Source organism: Caretta caretta, chromosome 3 (assembly GCF_965140235.1).
Source record: "Caretta caretta isolate rCarCar2 chromosome 3, rCarCar1.hap1, whole genome shotgun sequence".
NCBI lineage: Eukaryota > Metazoa > Chordata > Testudines > Cheloniidae > Caretta > Caretta caretta.
Genome location: NC_134208.1, coordinates 83210715 through 83218982, shown reverse-complemented (window position 1 = coordinate 83218982; position 8268 = coordinate 83210715).

The following is an 8268-nucleotide window of genomic DNA, read 5'->3' as shown; positions in this document are numbered from 1 at the left end:
AAGCTTTTGAGCTCCTCAGACCTGAAGAAAAGCTCTGCAGAGCTCCACGTGTCTCTTTCGCCAACCAGAGTTGGTCCAATAAAAAGTATTACCTCACAGACAATTTTTGTCTTTGTCTGTTGACTACAAAAATTTCCTATGATTGTACCTGAAAAAAGCTAATGTTGTTTGGCCCAGGTTCTAAATAGTATTCTGTTTCACCGCTTTTTGAAATTAGTGAGATTGTGACTGAGAGAACTCAGATTTTGTAAATTACATGTAGCAATTTTTAGTCTGTCTAAAATCTAATGTTCACAAACACATCTGGTATCTCGTTTAAGCAGCATTCAGCGGCTTGTGCTACACAGTTAGAAGCAGCTCTTAGATTTCAGCACAAAGTGGATTCATCCAGGTTTGACCAAGCTGCTATGGTTTATTTAAGTGAGTCTTAGACCAGCTCTACTAGACATTGATTTTAATATATCCTGCAGATGTGCACTCAATTGTGATTCCACATTGGACAGCAAGAATTTTGCTGGTAATGTTTCTCATACTGCAAGGAGCGTCTCCCGTAGATGGGCAGAGATTTACTAATGGAAAATGAAACAAAATATTAAGAGATGTTCTGCATCGTGCTGGTTTCCGTGGGACAGTCCCGGAAACTGAACATTGGTGCTAAAAGACTTGGGGGTGAAATCCTAACTCCCCCTGAAGTCAATGACACAACTCTCACTGACTTCAGTGGACCCAGACTTTCACCCTTTGTGAGGAATAGAAAAAAGGCTAGGGTGTGATCTGATGTAATTTTCACAAAGCATCTGAACCTGTGAGGATCTGAGCCCCAGCAACTCTTACTGATTTCACTGGGACTGTTGAGAGCTCAGTGCTTCTGAGTATCTGTCTATAAATGTTCAGGAGGGTTCGCGTAGGAGACCACACCAGTATAGTATGTTCATTCCAACCATACAATTGACTTTAAGACTTCTGGTCTTAAAAATCCATAAATCTGAGTGAAAGTGCCATTTTAATTGATCTCTTAGGTCGTGACTATTATTCAAAAATCCCCTGTCCAGAGAGAGGGAGATAATTATAGTGAGTTTGGATAGCAACCGGCTTTCCTTTTTTTTTTTATTGAGGGAAATACAGCAGGGAAATGATATGAAAACCCATTTGTATATATAATATTTTACTGCTGCAGTAACAACTGGGAAAAATCAAATCCCACAGGACTTGTACATCTTCACATAGTTTTGTTTCAATAGTTTTCTCTGCTTGGGTATTGCTTGTTAGTGTTAGCTGGGCATGCTCCAAATGACTATATATAATATTCTTATTGCAGGATTTAGCAGATGGTGCTATTGCACACAGTAGTTCAAGGATTTTGTTTGTTTTAGTGTGTGAGCAAATGTTCAGTTTTTGGAAGACATGCTCTGTTGTTTTGTTATGCAGTGGTCGCTGGAGAAAAGTGGTGGTAGATAGCAGTTTGCTCTCTGGTGTATTCTCTGTTTGGAGGCAATTCTTGGGACAGAGTAGCTTCATGGAAACCAGGCATTGGTGGATGGGATTTCTGGAAGATCAGTTTGTCTGCATGCTGTTTGACTGTTTGTGTTCCAGGAGTAGTGCAAATAAAGCAAGTTGCATGTAGAAATTACCCAGACTTTGTTATTTCTCCTCCACTGGGAAGCTGATTTACAAATCCCTGGACATCTACTACCCCTTGACAGGGAGCCAAGAAATGGAACACCGGTGTCAGAAGAAGGGGCAACAGTATTAATGCCAAATATCCAAAACCAATATTTGTCCAAAGGCCATTTGGTCCTTCTCTCAGTGCTGTACTAACACAACTAAGCTCAGCACAAGGTACTCAAGCTTTTGAACCCTCCTGCTAATGAACTGTCTTGTTTGGGCTGTGCTTTGTCTGTGAGGTGTGTTCTCAGAGCAACGTTTCAGGCTTTGCTTTCTGAAAGATGGTCCAGGAGTTAGGGCAATCTCCTGGGACTGAGGAGACCCAGCTTCAATTCCCTACTCCATTACATACTCTCTCTGTGTGACCTTGGGCAAGTCACTTAGTCTCCCTTTGCATCAGTTTCTTGCCTGTATGACAGGGATATTAGGTTAGTTCCCTACCTCAGAGGAGTGCTATAAGGATGAATACATTAAAGATTGTGAGGTGCCATATGCATACACAGACAGACACTGCTTTTCAATGACCTGGAGTTGGGCTCTGAGCATGGGGCTTTGAGTCCCCTGATTCCTTCTCTCCCACTATGGCATCTCTGCTACCCATACCCTAGCATGAATTACTGAAGCTCAAGGAAAAAGAAAAGGAGTACTTGTGGCACCTTAGAGACTAACCAATTTATTTGAGCATGAGCTTTCGTGAGCTACAGCTCACTTTATCGGATGCAACCTCAAGGCTTTCTGGTGTGGGTCCTTGTTCCTGCAGCTTGCAAAAGCATGGAATTACACATCCCAAAATGCCTTGCAAGACATATCTTGAAAGAAGACATTTTGAGATGATATCCCAGACTCTCACAAGCTGCGGCTATTACTGGCAATTAACTTTGAATAGGTATTTGAAATGACTTCCCTGAAGCTGGGTGTATGAGCTTCAGATGTCTCACCAAAAAGGTCAGAGAGGATTATATTAAAACTTTTGATTATTTATTTTCCTTTTTAATTAAAAAAATATCAAACTCAGATGACTTAGATTAGTCAGGCATGACTTGCCCTTGGTGAATCCATGCTGACTGTTCCTGATCACTTTCCTCTCCTCTAAGTGCTTCAGAATTGATTCCTTGAGGACCTGCTTCATGATTTTTCCAGGGACTGAGGTGAGGCTGACTGGCCTGTAGTTCTCCGGATCCTCCTCCTTCCTTTTTTTAAAGATGGGGACTACCTTAGCCTTTTTCCAGTCGTCCGGGACCTCCCCTGATCGCCATGAGTTTTCAAAGATAATAGCCAATGGCTCTGCAATCACATCCGCCAACTCCTTTAGCACTCTTGGATGCAGCGCATCCAGCCCCATGGACTTGTGCTCGTCCAGCTTTTTTAAATAGTCCCGAACCACTTCTTTCTTCACAGAGGGCTGGTCTCCTCCTCCCCATGCTGTGCTGCCCAGTGCAGCAGTCTGGAAGCTGACCTTGTTCGTGAAGACAGAGGCAAAAAAAGCATTGAGTACATTAGCTTTTTCCACATCCTCTGTCATTAGGTTGCTTCCCTCATTCAGTAAGGGGCCCACACTTTCCTTGGCTTTCTTCTTGTTGCTAACATACCTGAAGAAACCCTTCTTGTTACTTTTAACATCTCTTGCTAGCTGCAACTCCAGGTGTGATTTGGCCTTCCTGATTTCACTCCTGCATGCCCGAGCAATATTTTTATACTCTTCCCTGTTCGTTTGTCCAATCTTCCACTTCTTTTTTGTGTTCAAGATCAGCAAGGATTTCACTGTTAAGCCAAGCTGGTCGCCTGCCATATTTACTATTCTTTCTACACATTGGGATGGTTTGTCTCTGTAACCTCAATAAGGATTCTTTAAAATACAGCTAGCTCTCCTGGACTCCTTTCCCCCTCATGTTATTCTCCCAAGGGATCCTGCCCATCAGTTCCCTGAGGTTGTCATAATCTGCTTTTCTGAAGTTCAGGGTCTGTATTCTGCTGCTCTCCTTTCTTCCCTGTGTCAGGATCCTGAACTCGGCCATCTCATGGTCACGGCCTCCCAGGTTCCCATCCACTTTTGCTTCCCCTACTAATTCTTCCCGGTTTGTGAGCAGCAGGTCAAGAAGAGCTCTGCCCCTAGTTGGTTCCTCCAGCACTTGCACCAGGAAATTGTCCCCTACACTTTCCAAAAACTTCCTGGATTGTCTATGCACCGCTGTATTGCTCTCCCAGCAGATATCAGGATGATTGAAGTCTCCCATGAGAACCAGGGCGTGCGATCTAGTAACTTCCATTAGTTGCCAGAAGAAAGCCTCATCCACCTCATCCCCCGGTCTGGTGGTCTATAGCAGACTCCCACCACGACATCACCCTTGTTGCTCACACTTCTCAACTTAATCCAGAGACACTCGAGGTTTTTCTGCAGTTTCATACCGGAGCTCTGAGCAGTGATACTGCTCTCTTACATACAATGCAACTCCCCCACCTTTTCTGTCATGTCTGTCCTCCCGGAACAGTTTATATTCATCCATGACAGTACTCCAGTCATGTGAGTTATCCCACCAAGTCTCTGTTATTCCAATCACATCATAATTCCTTGACTGTGCCAGGACTTCCAGTTCTCCCTGCTTGTTTCCTAGTCTTCTTGCATTTGTGTATAGGCACCTGAGATAACTTGCTGTTTGTCCTGCTTTCTTAGCATGAGGCAGGAGCCCTCCCCTTTCGCGCTTTCCTGCTTGTGCTTCCTCCCGGTATCCCACATCCCCACTTACCTCAGGGCTTTGGTCTCCTTCCCCCGGTGAACCTAGTTTAAAGCCCTCCTCACTAGGTTAGCCAGCCTGCTTTCGAAGATGCTCTTCCCTCTCTTCGTTAGGTGGAGCCCGTCTCTGCCTAGCACTCCTCCTTCTTGGAACACCGTCCTATGGTCAAAGAATCCAAAGCCTTCTCTCCGACACCACCTGCATAGCCATTCGTTGACTTCCACAATTCGACAGTCTCTACCCAGGCCTTTTTTCCTTCCACAGGGAGGATGGACGAGAACACTACTTGTGCCTCAAACTCCTTTATCCTTCTTCCCAGAGCCACGTAGTCCGCAGTGATCTGCTCAGGGTCATTCTTGGCAGTATCATTGGTGCCCACCTGGAGAAACAGGAAGGGGTAGCGATCCGAGGGCTTGATGAGTCTCGGCAGTCTGTCACATCGCGAATCCTAGATCCTGGCAAGCAGCAGACTTCTTGGTTTTCCCGGTCGGGGCGGCAGATAGATGATTCAATCTGACCCAAGTCAGACAGTACCCTGGAAGGTCCAACCCCTGTCATTTTGCAGTATGGATGCATGTCAATCCACAGACCTGAATCAGAAGGTCTGTGTAGTGCAGTACGGAAATGTTAGCCTCGCTGAGACACCCAGGTCCGGGAATTGTAAGCCCAGGTTTACAATGCAGTGTGGACTCTCAAGCATGGGATTGGAAACACTGAGCCCCCAAACCCTGGTTCCACAGACCAGGCTTAGCGTTCAATGCAAACATATCCAAAGTGACTAGGAGTCTGATCTCCTGCATTCTATTCCCATCTGACTTGTTGTCACCTTAGGCAAATCATTTAACTCCTGTGGCTCAGTTTTCCTATCTGTAAAACAGGGATAAACATGTTCCTTAGAAGTGTAAGAATTAATCAGTGGTTTTGTATAACACTTTGAAAATGCAAAGCACTGTGTTGTCTGAGTACTGAACATTAGTAGATTGAAACATCCTATGTTGCTTTTCAAAATAGGGTTGGTGGACAAATCTCTAAGCCTCAAAAATTTAGCCCTCAATTCAGGAGAGCACTTTAAGCACATGCTTATAGTTAAGACACTATTGAAGTGCCCTTCCTAAATAGGGATGCTTTCCTGAATCAGGGCCATCGTTTATTAAATGGTCCCTCCTGACAGACAATATATAGAAACTGCTCCAGGTCTTTCAAAATAAGTGATAACCCACAATTGAGAGGGAACAGGAAAACAAAATACCCACAGAAAGAAAGGGGAAAAAAAGGTGGTTTTCAGCTTGTCACCTGCAAGGAGCATATAAGTTACAACAAAAACAAAATGCTTGCTGCCAGTTTTTGTTTTGTCTGTGCTTTACATAAGTTTATTTCAAATAGAAGAACATAATGTGTTGCTTGGTAGTTAAAATGTCAATATCTAGGATACTGAAAGAACTGTGCCTAAAGCACTTTTTGGCTTTAGTTCAACAAAACACTTCAGCATGTGCTCAAGTGCTTTGATGATCTAGGATTCGAGGGCCTAAAGTCTTAGGGCACCATACTGCAAACACATAGGCAAGTGCTTAGCTTTATGTACCTAGTGCTACTGCTTAAGTGTTTGCAGGATCAGTGCCTTTGAGTAGTACATAGCTAAAACACCATGATGGTTTTTAACCACGCATTCTGAGTTTAAAACCCCTGAGGGCTGGTCTACACTCCAAAGTTAGGTGGATGTAAGTGTGGCACTTCAAAGCAGCACCCTGGAACCCCCATATTCACCCGTCATATAATTGATATATTTCATACAAAGCATGCCACATAAGATATCGTGTGAAAGGTCATGATCTGCTGAAACCCATTGTTCTGTCAAAATATGTATATCGTTAGTGTGTATGAAGTTATAAGATTTTGCTGTATGGTTGTTACTGAAATATGTAAGTTTGGAGAACTGGCCGTGGAGACTCTCAGTGACAAAGAAGGAGACCCATTCCCAGGACTGTTTTAAATGATCAGTAATCAGCAGGGGAGTTATAATCAAAGAATTTACAATGCTGTAAGAAGGCTGTACAAGCATCACATACTGGGAATTGCTTAACTGTGACTCAGCAAAGCCCCTTAGGACGTGTCTGGGCTAGTGTTTTCCAGGCACATGGAGTGAAGATATAAAATAGAAGGATATAATAGAGGATATAAAATAAAAGGCATCATGCTTTTGCCTTTCTCCTTCCCTACCTACACTGGAAGCAACAAGAATGCTGGAAAGAGAAAGACCTGAACTGAGGTGAATGGTCCCAGGCTTGAAGGGAAAGCCTATGTATTAGGAACTATAACCTATCTGCAACATCCAGTAGGGTGAGAAAAACTGCTTGGTTTGATCCAAATACTGCCTAGTCTAGTAAGGTTTAAGATTTAAACTGTGCACCTATCTCTGACCTTTTGTACCTACCACTTATAATCACTTAAAATCTATCTTTCTATAGTTAATAAATCTGTTTTATATTTCACCTAAAACGTGTGTTTTGTTTGAATTGCTTGAGAAATCTCAGCTCAGTTTACAAAGGCTAGTGTGTGTCCTTTCCACATCAAGGGAGGGGCAGACTGGGCAATAAACTTACACTGGTCAGGCTTCTGACCCGGGCAACACTCTATATTTGATGGGTTCAAGGCTGGGACTTGGGAGATTTGCTGGTGCCTTTCTCTGGTGATTCGTTAGTGTCTCAGGGAACATTCATGCAAGTTAGCTAGGTGTGCTGCTCCACATGCTGAGTGATGACAGTGCCTCGAAGGGTTTGCTGCTTGTCACTAGTAAAGCATTGTGAGAGACAGCCCAGGCTGGAGAGTTAAGGGGGCAAAGCGGTACCCCACTTCCAGGTTGTCCCCCAGGGATCTCATCACAGTAAAGTTGAACTATTTGTGTACTTATGTTTGTCTCCAGCCTATGCAACATCTTGTTACAGTGGCACAGTAAAACCACCTCCCTGAATGGTGTTGAGCCCTCATCGACCTACTGAGGTTGACGCAGTGTGAGTGTAGACAGGGTTGACACAGATGATGCAGTAACAGTTCTCCAGCAGCTGTACCACTATGCCCCATTCCCTGCAACAGTTACTGATCTGGTCACAATTATGAACTCCACTGCTCAAGGATCATAGAGACCAGGAGCCACCTCCTCCCCTGTTAAAAACACCCCACACATTTTTGAAATGCCTCTTTCTAATTGTCTACCTTGGCGGGTACACCTAGTAGCTCACCTTGTTGCATGTAACTGCTCAACCGCTCGTGCTGGTCTCATGTGCTTGACATACTCCTGCCTGGAGTAGACAGAAAGTATTGGATCTCCTGAGCTTGTGGGAAGAAGGGGCCATGCAGGCACTTCTCGCAACCATCCACAGAAATGTGGACTTCTACTAAAAGATTGCACAAGGGATGCAGGCGAAGGAAGACGATGGGATCAGTAACAGTGCTGAATGACAGCAAAGAATCTGTGTCAGGTATGCCACAAGGCCAGCGATGTCCCCAATCTGGTGGTGAGCCACATCTGCATGCCATGCTTGGTAGAGTCCTCCTCCAGCACCCCACAGACCACTGGGGATAGCTCACAGGAACCTGCAAAAGATACCCTGGCCATGAACAGCAGGTGAGAGATGCAGCAGGGATGGTCCAGGCATGCCACAAGCCAGGACCTGTTTGAGACTGCACCACTGTCTAATCATAGAATAATAGAATATCAGGGTTGGAAGGGACCTCAGGAGGTCATCTAGTCCAACCCCCTGCTCAAAGCAGGACCCATCCCCGACTAAATCATCCCAGCCAGGGCTTTGTCAAGCCTGACCTTAAAAACTTCTAGGGAAGGAGATTCCACCACCTCCCTAGGTAACGCATTCCA